Below are 15240 nucleotides of genomic sequence, written 5' to 3'. Positions count from 1 at the left end.
CTGAGCTTGGTTTGTTTGTTTTTTTAATATTTATTTATTTAGTGTGTGTGTGTGTGTGTGTGTGTGTGTGTGTGTGAGAGAGAGAGAGAGAGAGAGAGAGAGAGAGAATCCCAAGCAGGCTCCGTGCTGTCAGTGCAGAGCCCGACGTGGGGCTCAATCTCAGTAACCAGGAGATCATGACCGGAGCTGAAAAAAAGAGTTGGACGCTTAACCAACTGAAATACCCACGTGCTCCAGTGCTGAGCTGTTTACTTGTGGCATCTGATGCCATCTCCGGTGAGAGTGTCAGAATTGACTTGAATTACAGGACACACAGAGAGTGTCCCAGGCATCGCTTGTCGGTGTTGGGAACCCCTCAACACATTTTGGAATTGGTACCTGTCTTCAAGCATCTTCTAGTATTTCTGACAGACAGATGCAGTAACTATCTTCAAATATTTTTGACAGACAGATTTGACTCTATGGTATCGATTTTCTAATATTGATTCTATTCCTGAATATTGGCTATCACTCTCCATAGAAAGGTCACAGTTTCTCAGCCTCTTCAATAAGCAGCCGAGTCACGAGACTTGTGCTGATCAATGAAATGCGAGAGAACGGGGTGATGACCACGACTGAACCGTGAGAACCATGTGCGCTCCCGCCATCACACTCTCTCCTTGGCCCCAGAACAAAGACAGAGTGTGCTCCTTAAGCCTGGAAACGAGGAACGGAGAGCAGAGACTCAGCTGAACTGGAACTGACAGGTACATGAGCAAGAAAGAAAATGTTTGTTATAAACCACTGAAATCTGGGAGCCCTTTGTTACTGCAGCATCAGTTAGCCAGGTCAAGACATTTTCTTTGTCACCTTAAGGGGTGGCGTTAGTACTAATGGGTAGAGGATGAAACATTTCCTTTCAATATAAAAACGAATTTCCTGTCAATAAAAGCTGTCTAAAAATAGAGAGGAACTGCCTTGGTGGGTGATGAATCCCTTAATAATGGAAGTATTCAAACCAAGTTGAATAGTTACTTGTTTTCAATATTAAACAGGGTTGAGACAAACGGTCTTCTAAAGGTCAATAGTTCTTGGTATTTCTGGAGAAAAGAGCTCTGGAATCAAACAGATGTCTTGATTCCAGGCTTACCAGAAATCTTAATAGGTTGATATTTGCTGTGCCTCTATAAAAAGATATAGCACATACAGTGTTTTCCAAACTTATCTGACCAGAGAATCCTCCTCACCCCTACCCTTCACCAATCCCCCAAGAAACCTTATGGTAAAAATGGGTTTTTTATGCACATTTTGGGAAATCATGGATTGACAGCTTCGTGACTGTCATCATTTGGGACCAGATAGCATTTGAGATTTGTTACAGCACTAAGGTACCATGAATTAGTCATGATGTAAGCCCCCGAGGAGAATACCAAAGATTTGCTTGCAGCATGGGGTGCTAGTTAAAGTGAAGGACTTGGCATGAAGATTGAGTCAATCTGAAGGCCTTGAGAAGGTTATCTAACCCTTCGTGCTCAGGATTTATGGTCTGAGAGTTTGTGTCTTATCCACTCTGGAAAGTTCACAGTTATATCTTTAAACATTGCCTTTCCCCCAATCCCGCCGTATTCTATTTCTACAATCCCTAGCAGTTAAACGATGGATTTTGTCATTCCATGCGATGTGTCTCCTTACGTTTCTTTCATATGTTTGGTCTCTGGACTCCAGGACTTACCTCCTGTGCCTAGATGAGATTGGAATCCAAGCCTACGAACATACAGGCATTTTTCTACCTACAATACTGTCCCCTACCCACCAGGGTTTCCATGGTTTGAGATTTTACACTTCACCACTCTGGCTTTCAATTCTCTCTTTGTTTCTGGCACTTGGTGATTCTCGTAACTTGAAAACGAAGCTATGTGCACGTGTTTTTGCTTTTCAAATTATTACAGTTTGGCCATCATTTCTGTTTGTATGTCGTATGCAGGTAGCTCAAAGTGGTCTAGATTATTGCAGACTGCCAAGTAGCCCGTGTTTGAATAATGTATAGATACACATCCCGGTCTCATCCTCTACAAGACTGATATAACAGCTTCTACCTCATTGGCCAGTGTGAAGATAAAAGACACAATGCTTCTAATGCACTGAACGTAGTGTCAGCCATATAGTAAATGCTCAATAAATATCGGACATCGTTATTGCTGTTGTTGAAACAAGGCATATGCATTTGGAAAGGTAATTATAAATATCTCAGAGAATCCTAGAAAGGGACCATGATGGGTCTTTCTGGCTAACCTTTCTGGGCTGTTTACATGAGGACATAGAGGACTTCTGGGAAGACTCTTTAATGGAGCTTGAAATTGACAATCTGCCCTATGCACGTGGATCCGGAGTTTCAGATCACAGGGAAACACAACAAAGTCCCCTTCATTGAGCTCTCCGGGGTGCCCTGGTGGGCTTAGAGTTCTCCTAGAGGAAACAACTAAGGTATTTGGCCTTCCCTCTTAATTGGACTCACTGCGTGAGAAGAGGGACCTTTGTGATCCAGCATCGTGCTGGGTGCTCCCCACCTACACCTCAGGGACTTGACCCAGTACCTTTGAGACAAGAATGCACCTGGTAACAACTGTTGTAGTAATAACAATAGCTCACGTTCCCTGAGTTCTCGCCTTGAGCTAGGCTTTGCTCTAAGCCCTTTTCATACATTATCTATTCAGTCTTTTCAGGAACCTGAGTGAGGTACCACTATTATAATGCCTGTTTTGAGGTTGCAGAAGCCAATTGTGTTGCCACACTGGGGAAGGGTGAGAAATGAAAGAATTGGTTCATCCTGCCTAGAAGCTGACTAGCGGCTACAATATCGGGGGTGTATGATAAACAGAAATAGGTGTAAGTGATGTCAATGGGGCCATGACTGACCCCCAAGTTGTATTAACGTTAGCCCCTGCAGCACAACAGCGGCGGGGGTGGGGGGGTGGGGGGTAGGGGGTGGGGGGGTGGGGGGTGCGGATGTGAATGAACATAAGCTGAGCACTTGCTATGGATAAAACATTTTGCATATATGCCATCTACTTAGAATGAACTTTCAAACTGAACCCCTCAACAATTCTCTGAGGTAGGGATTGCTAGAACCTTCTTTAGGTGGAGGGATCATGGCTCAGCCAGGTAACTTGCCCCTGCTTGCCCCTTAGAGGCCAGAACACTGATGTCCTGACTCAAGTCGACAAAGTATGTCTTCTCGAATCCCCTGGCCTCTGAGCCCCTGAGTCTCTGAGCGGGAGGGAGGGGGCATGGCATACGTCCAGTGGCCTCTGTGACTGCAGAGGGGAACTTAAATGCCCCAGAGGAGAATGTATGACATATGGGTTGTCTCCCTGAAAAAGGACACGTGAGGGATTTGGGCTTGGGAACTTTGCTGGTAACAATCGAGTATAGAAGGAACGTGGGAGCAGAGAAACAACAAAGGAGATCAGGTACGTGGGGGGAAGGACTGATGTTTTCCATGAGAGGCTTTAGAGCCCTAAAGGTCAATGGGCCTTCCTGCCCCTGAGAAGGAAATCAAAACCCTTGCCTGGAGTAGCGGAAGCTGTGTTTTCCAGAACGCCCTTCACCCCGTGGATCTGGTTTGAGCGGCACAGCGAGAAGTTGAGGGTGGAAGGAAAGCACTTATGACTCTCAGGAGGCGGTCGTGGTCGTACCTGGCAATGAACAGACACACAATAGCTGCAATTGAATGGGCCTGCCTCATCTTCCCAGCTGCTGACTGCAACCTGGGCACTCAGGCAACTCCACAGGGGCCAGCAGTTAAACCAATTCCGTGGGTCCCCAGAGATGGCAGGTCCCAGGTACCTGTCCCCAGCTCCCCCTTCGGAGTTCCCATTAGAGGCCTGGTGGGCTCGTGATTTGGGCTTCCCCACCAGCTCTGACATGTCCACCTTGCCTGTGGCTTCTGTGACTGGTTCTCTGGTCCTTCAGTCTTCTCCTTCTAGGCAGTCACTTCCCAGTGCCTCCCACATGTGTTTAAGGGCTGAATCATGCAACCAATCCTTATTTCCGTGACATTGGCGGAGCTCTACTGCCCTGACTGAACCCTGGAGGCGCACCTGGCCCACCCTCCTTCTATTCCACTCTCCCTAGAACGTGCCAAGGTCTTTCCCAGATTAAAGGCTTTCAGGCTGATGTGTTTTTACTGAACATCCCGTGGGCTTGTTCCATTGAGAGCAAGAAGATGGCAAAATGAAGGCAAGAGTTTGGCAAAAGAAGGGACCCTTCTTTCCATCCTTTGGATCTCAGCCTAAACAGCCCATCTGCCTGCAGCCCTTCCTCACCCCCCTCATCTAAGAAAGTTTCTCCTACTTCCTGTCACAGTGTTCTAGCTCTTTCCTACCATTGAAGTCCATTGATGCATCTTTTTGCTTACGTGTGCTTTCAAATCATCTGATTTCATGCACCCGAATGTGAGATCCATGTAGACGTGCACCATTTGCCCTTGTATGAGCCACTGGCAGGGAGTCTGACACAGTGTAAGGTTCTCTGAAATTGTTGAGGAACAAAACTAGGCCACCAAATGGACTTCAGGTGTCACGGCATGTTGTTGTTTTGGTCGTGATGATGGTGGCTCCAGTGATGGAATGGGTGGGTAGGATTGCATTAGAATCGTCTCCACTTTTCTGTGGTTTTCATGGCCTGAGCTCTCAAAACGGAAAAGAAGACATTTTTACTGAGAAATGCAAAGGATTTAAGGGAAAAGAACTGCCCTGTTTGTATGACAGAGGCAAGATAAAGTTGAAGGATCTGGTAACTTGTGGCAGAGACGTGATGGGACTCCAGGAGCCTGGGGGTAGCAGGACAAGACAGGGAAGAAGGGAAAGAACCCCCAGGGATCCTGTGGAGGAGGGCAGAATTTGGGAAAGATAAACGTCTAGCAGGGGATATACATTTTTTCTGAATTTTGCTGAGGGTGGTGCTATGTGAATGTTCTCCATTCTGGACCTGTCAGTTAATCCACATCACTCGCTAATGCTTTGGTACAGGTGGATTCTTTGGGGGGAATTGAACAGCTGATGCCTGCAGCCAGGTGGGTAATGAAATAAACTGTGAGACAGTCAACGTGGGCAGAGGACTTGAAGGATGGGCATCCAACTGACCTATGGTTTATGCTCCGTGACGCTATGTGCCAGGGAGGAGTTTAGAGACCTCACACAGAGACACATGGAGACTTCTGTTCTCACAATCCGTCAAGAAAGCAAATTAATGAGGGTTGCCCATGCTTTCCCATTCCGAGCACCCTACGTACTCTGAATCTCTGAACCAGAAGAAGCCTGAGAGGTGGGAGTCATCAGATTCCATTGGTAGGAGTAAGAACCAAAGAGTCTTTTCCCTTGATCCTATAATTGGTGTCCACAACTTCTTGGTGGTTCTCCTCAGACCAATGTTTCAGGGAGCATCCAAATGCAAGCTTTGAGATTAGAAGCCAGCCACCACGTAAAGAGCTTGCTCTAGATTCCTGACTTCTAAGGGACCATCTAGCGAGAAAGAGATGCCTGGTAGAGATGAAACAAGGCTCCCAACTAATAGCCACACCAGGACCCCAGACACGCGAGAGAGGCCATCTTGGATGCTCCAGCCCCAGTCGAATTGCTGAGCCGACACCGTGTGGAGCAGAGATGAACCATCACCTCCGAGCCCGGCCTGAACTCCTGACCCACAGACGCATGGGGGAAGGACATGGCTGATGTTTTCAATAAGCAAAACCAAAAAATCACACAATAATACAACAACTGCCATAAGGTGATACATGCCTTTTCCTTAGGCATCGTGTACTGTTCGGAGTTCCGTCATATCAACTTGTTTTGCTATTATTCGCCTCTTGCCTTCTGTGAGGAGGGCTTTGAAAAGTTTACTGGAAATTGAGTGTTCTGTTCAGTGAGAGCCCAGTTAATCAAGAGTTTATAGGTTCCTTCTGATAACGAGCTTAAGGAAATTCAAATAACAAAAGACCAACTCCGGAGAGTTGACCTAGATTATGGAACCAGCTGCTGACCGGGGGTCTCTCTCCTCTTTCCCCCAGAGGATAATTAGCACTGAAAGTTGTGAAGTGCCCTTCACACAAGGATGCCAGGCAAGAACATTCCTCAAGACACCACAGAGGAGGTGGTCTCTAAGGAAGTCCAATTAAAAACATGTTTGGTTGTAAAAGCGGCCAAGATTTAGTCATTAAGATGCCTGTCAGCACTTACAACTTTGCCTTCATAATGTATTCTTCATCAGGAAGCTTGCTCTCGGCATCGAGGACTTCAGGTTACAGGTGACCTTCAGGTGCAAATATCTTGAGATGTGTGGCACACGGTGGGTCATCCAGGGTAGCGATTCAAAGCTGGAAGGAAGCCTACGGAGCTGGCACTAATATAGTGAGGCGGAAACACAATGACTAAAACACTTCAGGCCAAAAAGCCTATTTTTCACAGAATTACAAAGCATATTTGCACTGGAAGGAATTTTTGATATTATTGATTCAGCGATCCCCAGTCTATTTCTGTCATGGTTCCTTGGAGCACAGTATGGAGAAAGGTTACCACCTGGGCTTGGTGAGAAAGACTGCTCTGACTGAACCACAATGCCTGTCTTTGCGACAAGAGGACAAATGGAAGAACCCGTGCCAAGCATCAACCATATTTTATCTCGTACCAACTCTACAAAGGGGCAAACGGAAGCCCAGCTTGGGGAAAGGACTTGCCAGAGGTCACGAGGGAAATTAGTGGGAGGTCCAGGTCTTGTCTAAAGGACCCGCCTCAATTTGTTGCATTATTTCTCCCATTCCCATTTGCCAAGGGGTTCAGGTTCATGACCCTGCACTTGCCTGTTATACTGAGACTTATTTCCCTGGCTTCGATTTATGGCACATTTGAAGAATTTCAACTCTGGGGCGCCTGGGTGGCGCAGTCGGTTAAGCGTCCGACTTCAGCCAGGTCACGATCTTGCGGTCCGTGAGTTTGAGCCCCGCGTTGGGCTCCGGGCGGATGGCTCGGAGCCTGGAGCCTGTTTCCGATTCTGTGTCTCCCTCTCTCTCTGCCCCTCCCCCGTTCATGCTCTGTCTCTCTCCGTCCCAAAAATAAATAAAAACGTTGAAAAAAAAAAAAAAGAATTTCAACTCCAAGTCTCTCCTCAAGTCCTGGTGCTCAGGGAAGACAGCTCACCTTTCTTCCATCCTTGGTTCCCTTCTTCCTTGGCCAGAACCTCATCAGGATTTTGAAAAGGGAGCTTGGATAAATCTCTATTTGAGGCCATTTCATCTACACGCTCAGATTTAACATTTCTGGAAGCATCGTCCATAATCTCCAGAAATGTGCATGTAATATACAGTGTTGGATTCTTGTCTCTAGATGTATTTGGTCACCTACAGGATTCAGAGGAGCTTCCAGACTCAGAAACACTTCAGACTGCCCTGCCTCAAGTCAAGTGGTCTCCTCCACTGAGTCGTGGGCTCAGCCACTGGTGGTCCCACCTGGACCAGACCGAGTGTGAGGACATTAAACCAGTCTCTGGTTTTTCAGGAACTCTAGGCAGTGTTGGGAGAAGGAGACGTTCTTGCCTCTTTCCCAGTCTGAACTCCAAACAACCGAGCAGATTCAACTGACATTCTATCTCTGGGCTGTTGACTCACTCTCAACCTTTGGGAACCTGCTTCTCATTATAGATGGAAATACTCTGGCTGAAGAGAGGACACCCCGTGAGCTGCTTGACTTAGCAACCTTCCTTAGGAAAAAAAATAACCTTTCCTTTCTCTCCACTCCTTCAGCCTGCCGGCCTGGTCCCTTGCATGCATTTTAAGTTCTTGCAACAGAGTGTTTTTCGGTCCTGACACACACAGACACACTCCCACACACCCGTGCACACACAGGCACGCACGCGTGTGGAGCGCTTCTGTGTGTACTAGAAACATCATAGAATAAAGCATCCCCAGTCATTCTCCACCTCATCACTGGTTGATTTCTTCGGAGCATTTGTCACTGATGTTTGTGGGCGGGAGGGCAGGGGCTGTTAGGACAGAGGCTGGCGGGTACTGAACACGGCATGTCAACTGATAAAGGCAGCAGAGCTACGTGGGGTGGGGATTGGGAAGCGTGGTCCCTTCCGCCGTTGCCATATATCCAAGGGACCGTGTTAGCGTAAACCCTCAGATTAGATCGAAGCAGCTCCGTTAACAAAAAAGAAACCGAGTCTTCGAAATTTCGTTACTTGTCCCAAACCACACACCTGTGTGACAAAGCCAGGGCCGGTCCGGGCTGTCGTTGGAATCCCATCGCTGTGCTCAACCTACAGGTTTCCCTTCTTGACCTCTTCTCAGGATGGAAATGTAATGAACGCGGGCCAAGGGTAACCTACAGTTAATCATGTTATAATTAATGGTTAATTGATTAAGAGCCTATGAATGAAGATTTGCTCTTAATGTAGAGTGACGAACTGTATTAGCATTCGAGATACGAGTTGTGAGTGAAATAGTTATGGTGATTAAAATGATCATAGGAACAAGTTGGAGGCTGATACCTACATTTCCCAAAATGTGTCTTAACAGACGTTCCATGGAAAAAGGGTCCCGTGGGTCAAGTAAGTTTGGAAAAATTCTCAGTCTTTCCTGGAACTTCACCTCCTTCATGAGCACATTAAAAGGCTCTGAGAAAGAAGAAGAAAGGAAACGTGCTTTTTCTCTGTTTCTATTTGCCCACCAAACCTTCCCCGGGGGGACGGAGCCTGTGGAAACTGGGGAGAAGCTTTCGCAAGTATTTGTAAAGCAAACTTTGTAACCGATCAGTAACAAGTTACCCAGCCTGCCCTAGGTAAGTAAGCAAAGCAATCTGAGGCTGTCAGGGTCCCCTGAGGCTGGCTCTCTGTTTAGGCTGTGTTCTTTAGATGCTAAAGAGAACCGGGGGGGGGGGGGGGGGGGGGGGGGGGGGGGGGGGGCCTCTGGTGGCGGCAGAGACATTCAGCTTTTTGTGCTTTGGACTTTCAGATTCTGCATCAGATCTGTTTATTCAGTAAACCGTTTACTCAACACCTACCACCTGCCAGCCCCGTTCAAGGGACTTGGTACCAAGCACTGACTAAAGGCAAATGAGTTTCTGCCTTCATGGAAGCTGATATGGAAGGAGGACACTGAAAAGGGAACATGAAAAGTAACAAAATTGCCTAGTATGTTCAAAGACCATAAGCTCTATAGAAAAAACAAACAAACAAACAAACAAACAAACAAACAAACAGGATAAGGGGGACTAGGAGAGCCAGCGATATAGGGGTGATTTTTTTTTTTTTTACATAGGAACTGAGAGGGCCTCTGTGAGAAGGTGATTTCTGAACAGGAGATTGGAGGAGGGGGCAGGACAGGCCCACACGTGTGAGGGAAGAGCATGGAGCTGGTGGAGAGAACAGCCAGTGCAAAGGCCCTGAGGCAAAGTAAGAGTGCAGGAGAGTGTGCCAGAGATGTGTCAGAGCGGTGAGAGGGGCTAGTGATTGGGGAGAAGGTGTGTTTGCCCTCCCACGGGGCCTCAAGAGCAGAGCAAGAGTGAGCATGTAGAAGAGAACACAGAGGGTTTATTCCTTCTAATCTATGGAACACCCATCAGAATCAACGTAAGAAAATAGAAACTGGTTATTTTCCACAAAGAGATCTAACATGGGCATTCATCACACCGCTGCCCGGAGAGCTGGGAACGCAGGATCCATAATCAGCAACAGCGGGAGGCCGTGCCCAACCCCAGGCTGGAGGGACAAAGGGGGACAAGCAGTGCAATGGGTCACGCGGGCGGGGCTCACCAGGCCAAACTGGAAGTGCCGAAGATCCTTCTGGAAAGAGCTAGAGCCACAGAAGAGCAGCATCCTGTGCCAGAGAGCTGTCCCGGGCTTCTCCCTTCCTTCTGCCCCTCAGTCTCCTGTCAAGGGCTACCATTAGCCAGACTCCACTTGAACAATGCAGGGGGAGATTTACCTGCAGGGTAAACCCTCCTGTAAACAGTGCACAGCTGGGTATTCCAGTGATCTCTTGCCGCAAAGCAAAGCATCCCCAAATTCGGGGGCTTCAAACACACCCGCCGTCCTTGCTCATTCTTCTACAACTTGGGCAGAGCCCGGCCAGCACAGCTTGTTGCTGAGCCAGCAAGTTGAAGCTGGGACAGGAGCTGGCTGGCAGACCGGTGCTGGACGGCGGCTGGGAGCCCGGCTAATGCTGTCTGCCTGGGGGCCTTGGTTCTCCTTGTCTCCGGGTCTCTTGGTTTTCCTCCATGAGGCCTCCCTGGACGGCTCACTTGGACTTTCTCACAGCATGGTGGTCTTGGGACAGACAGACTTCTTCCGTGGCAGCTGGATACCAAGAGGTGACAACAGAAATCCCAGGCTTGTCCCTAGACTTTGTACCGTATCACACCCACCACCTTCTGTTGGTTAAATTCAGAGGGGGGGGGCATGCAAGGTGTAGGTACGATTTGCTAGAGAACCACCGAAGTCCCATGTACCACCTTTGGGGACAGGTTTCAGACCGAAGCCATCCAGCTGTTATTCAACGCCCATTTTCACATTGCTGTCTGGTTTTTACTATCGCATGATAGCATTTTCCCCTCGTGTTGGACAGAAGCATAACACTTGGTTTAACAAGAAGGCACTCTCGTGTTCTCCCTAATAAGAGGGGGTGGGGGGGACACAAAGTTCTGCCAGTCATCCAATCCCAGGTCTGGTCATGGCTGCCAGCTCTGAACATGGCTTCTCCTGGTCCAGGGACTTAAAAACTGAGTTCTAAAAGTTAAGCATCAACCACTATCTTCACACAAAACGGTAGGGAGAAGGGAAGGGAAAGAGCTAGAACCACAGAAAGCTTATTATATACCTAGCGAAGATCTGCCTAGCTGCTTGGGTTCACGCTTCTGTAATTGAGCACCAGGCTGGTACTGACATTTATAATGTTGCTAAAATGCTGTTGACATTTATCATTTCCTTCTTCAACACACCCATTCTGTGTGCCCCTTGCCTTCAACGAACACATCAGCTGGCCCTTCTCTGAGAAAGGTGGGCCCAAATTTTCATCCCTGAACGTCTGAATCTTTAGCGAGCCTTGCTTTCTTGGTTGCTAATGATTTTTACTACTGGGTACGGAAGCTCATAGAGGCATCCCAGTGAATCCCCGGGGCACCAGCCAGAGTGCCCCCTGCCCCCATTTTGTAACAAACACCCAATCAGGATCCACCACCCGTCCAGTAGAGGGACGCCCTTCTCAGCCTGTTGGTTTTATGGCAAGAGGAACCTCGAACAGCCATTTGGCAATCTCAGCTTCCAGTTTAATGAGAGCAAGGTTATGTCCTCTGGAAGACATTGTTCCCTGGGACTCAATGGGAATTAAGACCCCTGGATCGGTGGTTGAGGGCACAGGACACAGAGACCCTGGGGGCAGGTCATACAGTTCAAAAGCAAGAAAGTCGCTGCCAATCCCATCCCTGGCTTCTCAGATCGGTGCATTCTGGTTCTGGGAGAAACAACCCGTCATTTGTCATTGGTGCAAAGCCTATGTCTCATCCCTGGGAGAATGATAGAAACCGAGGCCACCCTTGGTACTGTAAAAGAATGGGAGTATTGATTTGATGGCATAACTGGTCATCTCTTCAAAAAGCAGAATGAGTTTTGAGAACAATTTCAGATTACGATCTACGTACTCAGATACCTGAGTAAGACACCGTTCCAGAGGCTAGAAGGTGAACCTCCCTCTGGTTACAAGAACCGAACCACTCAGGGTTTAAACAGAGACCACTTTGCGCACCTACAACGCCAGGAATTGCTGCGGAGAATTAGCTACACGGATGATGGAAGAGGTGAAAAGGCAAGCAGGTGACCCTGAGGTGGCCCCTGCTTGAGCCGCAGTGGGAAGCCCCCAGGTGGAGGGACCCAGAGCAGAAACGGCCTGGGGTCTGGGGACAACTAGTGAGATGAGAACCACCCAGGACCTGGGCTGCCACAGCTGGAGCACAGAAGAGACACAGACACTGCAGGGTCCCCACCCAGGCAGAGGGGAAGACACAGGTCTCCCTGCCACTCCCTCCCACTACGCTTCAGCGTCCTAACAGTCGGTGCCTCCTCCTGCCCAGAAGTACATGGAAGCCACGGAGTCAGGGGCCTGAGAAACAGAATGTAGGTCAGGCTCCTCTCTGTGTAGAGCACAGCTGTGGAAATGTCAGGAAAAAAACAATCTGGGGGGCAGAGGGACCAAGACCAGCTCAGGGGAAGGCTCCCGGGTGGGCAGATGCGGCTGAAGTGACAGGTGTGGGGGGAGGGGGTGTCTGGGGAAGTTCCTTCTACCCTCACTATTCCCAGTGAATGGGGAGCACACTGTCCACTGAGAGCGAGAACGGGGAGGGGCTTTGGGCTTGAGGCAGAGAGAAGTGTGAGGTGATTGGCTAGGAGGGGAGAATGCAAATACTGGGGAAGTTTCCTGGCGTCCCTAAAGGGCCACCTGAGGTCAATGGTCATGGATTTAAGTAAGACCAGTCAGTGCAGCTTGGGATTGTCTCCAAGCAGACCCCACTGGGTGCCGGTGAGGGGGATAAGGGCATAATTGCATTACCAGTTATGCTGTCCCCACCCCCCCCCCGCGCCGGGGGGCCCCCAAGGAAATCAAAAATGTAAGAAGAATTACGATGATCAGTGTGCAATTTCAGCCGGGAAAGAAGGGGCAGGAGGAAACCAGTGAGGTGGGAAATGTGTTCACATGGAATAGAGTTCCTTCTGAAAAGCTGCTGTCATTGGGCGTTTAGGAACGAGCTGGAAGGCGGTCAGAGGCTGAAATATATTCAGGAAGTTCGTGGGTGAGTAAAGTTCCAGTGTATGCCCTGGGCGTGAGTGGCTGAGTTGAGGCGTCAGACGAGATCACAGGAGGAGTGGGGTTCAAGGAGCACCTGAAGTCAGGGCTTCCGGACTGAACAGCAACTCAGAACACAATGCCACCTGAGCAAGACATCTCTTACGAGATATCGCTTGTATTCTTCCCTGTCTTTCAGTAACTGTGCCTGGTGTCCCTTTGCCGGAATGAGTCCCGCTGCCGTCTCAGAGTGGGTGGTCCCGGTGGATCCCTCACTCACATGCAGGGAACAGGGGGCATGGGCCCACAGACCCCCGTGGTCCTCTTCCTGCCCCCCTGGGTCCTGCTAGCTGCTCATCTGTGTGCCTCCTCTGCTCCCTACAGGCTTTCCTCTACTGTCCTCAAACAAGGCAGCATCTCAGCATCTCCTGGGCCTGAGCGTCACCCTCCACACTGAGCTGGCCCACAGGTATCCGAAGGCCTTGTGCATGGTGAGCTGGGGGGAGAGTCACATCTTGGAGGGAGCTTGCTGAAGGCGCATGAAGCCTGTGGGACCCACAAGAGCTGTGCTTCCTCTGATTCCTGTCAGGGATGTAGGAGTGAAGACAGTGACATTTGAAAAACTTGCAAACCTGAAGCTTCCGTGAAGACGCAGTCCTAGAATTCTGTGTTTCTCGGACATCCGGTTTCTATGGCAGTAAAGTACATCTAGTCTCTTCTCCTGCCTTGCTTTCAATGTTAACAATACTTTACTGAGGGCTTTTTCTTGTGATAAAGAGGAATAGATATTTGTGATAAGTGTCAGGTGTCTTCCGTGTGGCAGGTACTATTCTGAGCCTGTGGCCCTAAACAAAGCCAATGCGTGTCCTGTTCTCATGACTTTTAAATTCAGACACGGGTCTGACAGGTTGGGAAACGGTAAACAAATACACAAATAAATACGCAGCGATGTTTCAGTAAGTGTGGAAACAAAATGGAACAGGGCCAAGGGTTAGAAGTGGGTATGGCAGGTAGATGGTGTTCCTCAGCGTCTCCTGTTGGCAGTTCAGCGGACCCAACACGGGAGAAGCCCAGCACTTCCCTCGGGTTTCATGAGTAATGATGACCTGCAAACATGGACCCACACCCTCACCCACCACAACCAACTGGCCTCCGCATCCATTGTATGCTACACCTAAGTATTTTATTTTATTTTATTTTTTTAAGTCTATTTATTTATTTTGAGGCAGAGAGAGAGGGCACGTCCCCATGTGGGGAAGGGAAGAGAGAGAGGGAGAGAAAGAGAATCCCAAACAGGCTCTGAGCTGTCAGCACAGAACCCGATGCAGGGCTCAAACCCACAAACTGCGAGATCATGACCTGAGCTGAGGTCGGACGCTGAATTTACTGAGCCACACAGGCACCCCTACATCTAAGTATTTTTAGTACTTTCCGTCCTCCCCAACTCCTGAATGTGCCTTAGTCAAGGCTTTCCCAGGCATGACTCACGAGGATGATTACAAAAGCCGCAACTCCCACCTCCTCCTTACCCCCACCCACACAAAGTCCATCTTCCCTGCTATCAGAATGACTTTCAGAAGCAGAAGCCTGCCACCACTGACTCCTAGCACTCAGGGTTGACAGAGGGACCCCACTCATCCTCCAACCTTCTCTTCCCCCAGCTCCCAGGAGCTCTCTGGGGTGGTTGTTTGTGGTTTATCTGCTTCTTCGGGCAATAATGCCCTCCTTCTTCCTGGAGGACCACCTTCCCAACTCTCACATTCTATTTCACATCTTTGTCTACTTCACAATGCTCGTCAAACTGAAAATAAGAGACAACACATGTACATGCTGCAGGGCTCACAAAGTGTGGTCTCTGCTGAGACGTGTGTATATCTCTGGGTTAGGTAGCTGGCTTCTTTTTACTGCTGAGTATTATTCCGCTGTCAGGCTGCATCACTTTGTTTATTCATTCTCCAGTTGTTGAAGAGTATTTGAGTTACTTCTAGATTTGGGTAATCAGGAATAAACTGCCATAAATACTTGTATACAGTTTTTGTGTGAACCTAAGTCTTTATTTTTCTGGGGTCGATATCTAGGAGTAGGATTGCTGGGTCATATGGAAAGTATACATTTCACTTGATACGAAACTGCCACACTGTTTTCCAAAATGGCTGTGCTACTTTGCATCCCACATGCACAATTTCTGTAAGTATAAAGTTTCCACATGTACAAATTCCCTCACGTATACAATTTCCAGGTGTGGTGCACCTTCACTAACACTTGATACTCTTTTCTTTTTTTTTTTAGCCATTGCAGTAGGTGTTGTGTATAGTATCGATTCCATTGTTATACCTAATATCTCTCCACGCAAGCTCCCTTCCCATTTGCAGGCGGCTACCGTCTTGCTGTGTCTGCCCATGACCTCTTCTCTATGTGCCACAAGGAGAGCA

Source organism: Herpailurus yagouaroundi, unplaced genomic scaffold, assembly GCF_014898765.1.
Source record: "Herpailurus yagouaroundi ecotype Mexico unplaced genomic scaffold, PumYag 186, whole genome shotgun sequence".
Classification (NCBI taxonomy): domain Eukaryota; kingdom Metazoa; phylum Chordata; class Mammalia; order Carnivora; family Felidae; genus Herpailurus; species Herpailurus yagouaroundi.
This window is presented reverse-complemented; position numbering follows the sequence as displayed.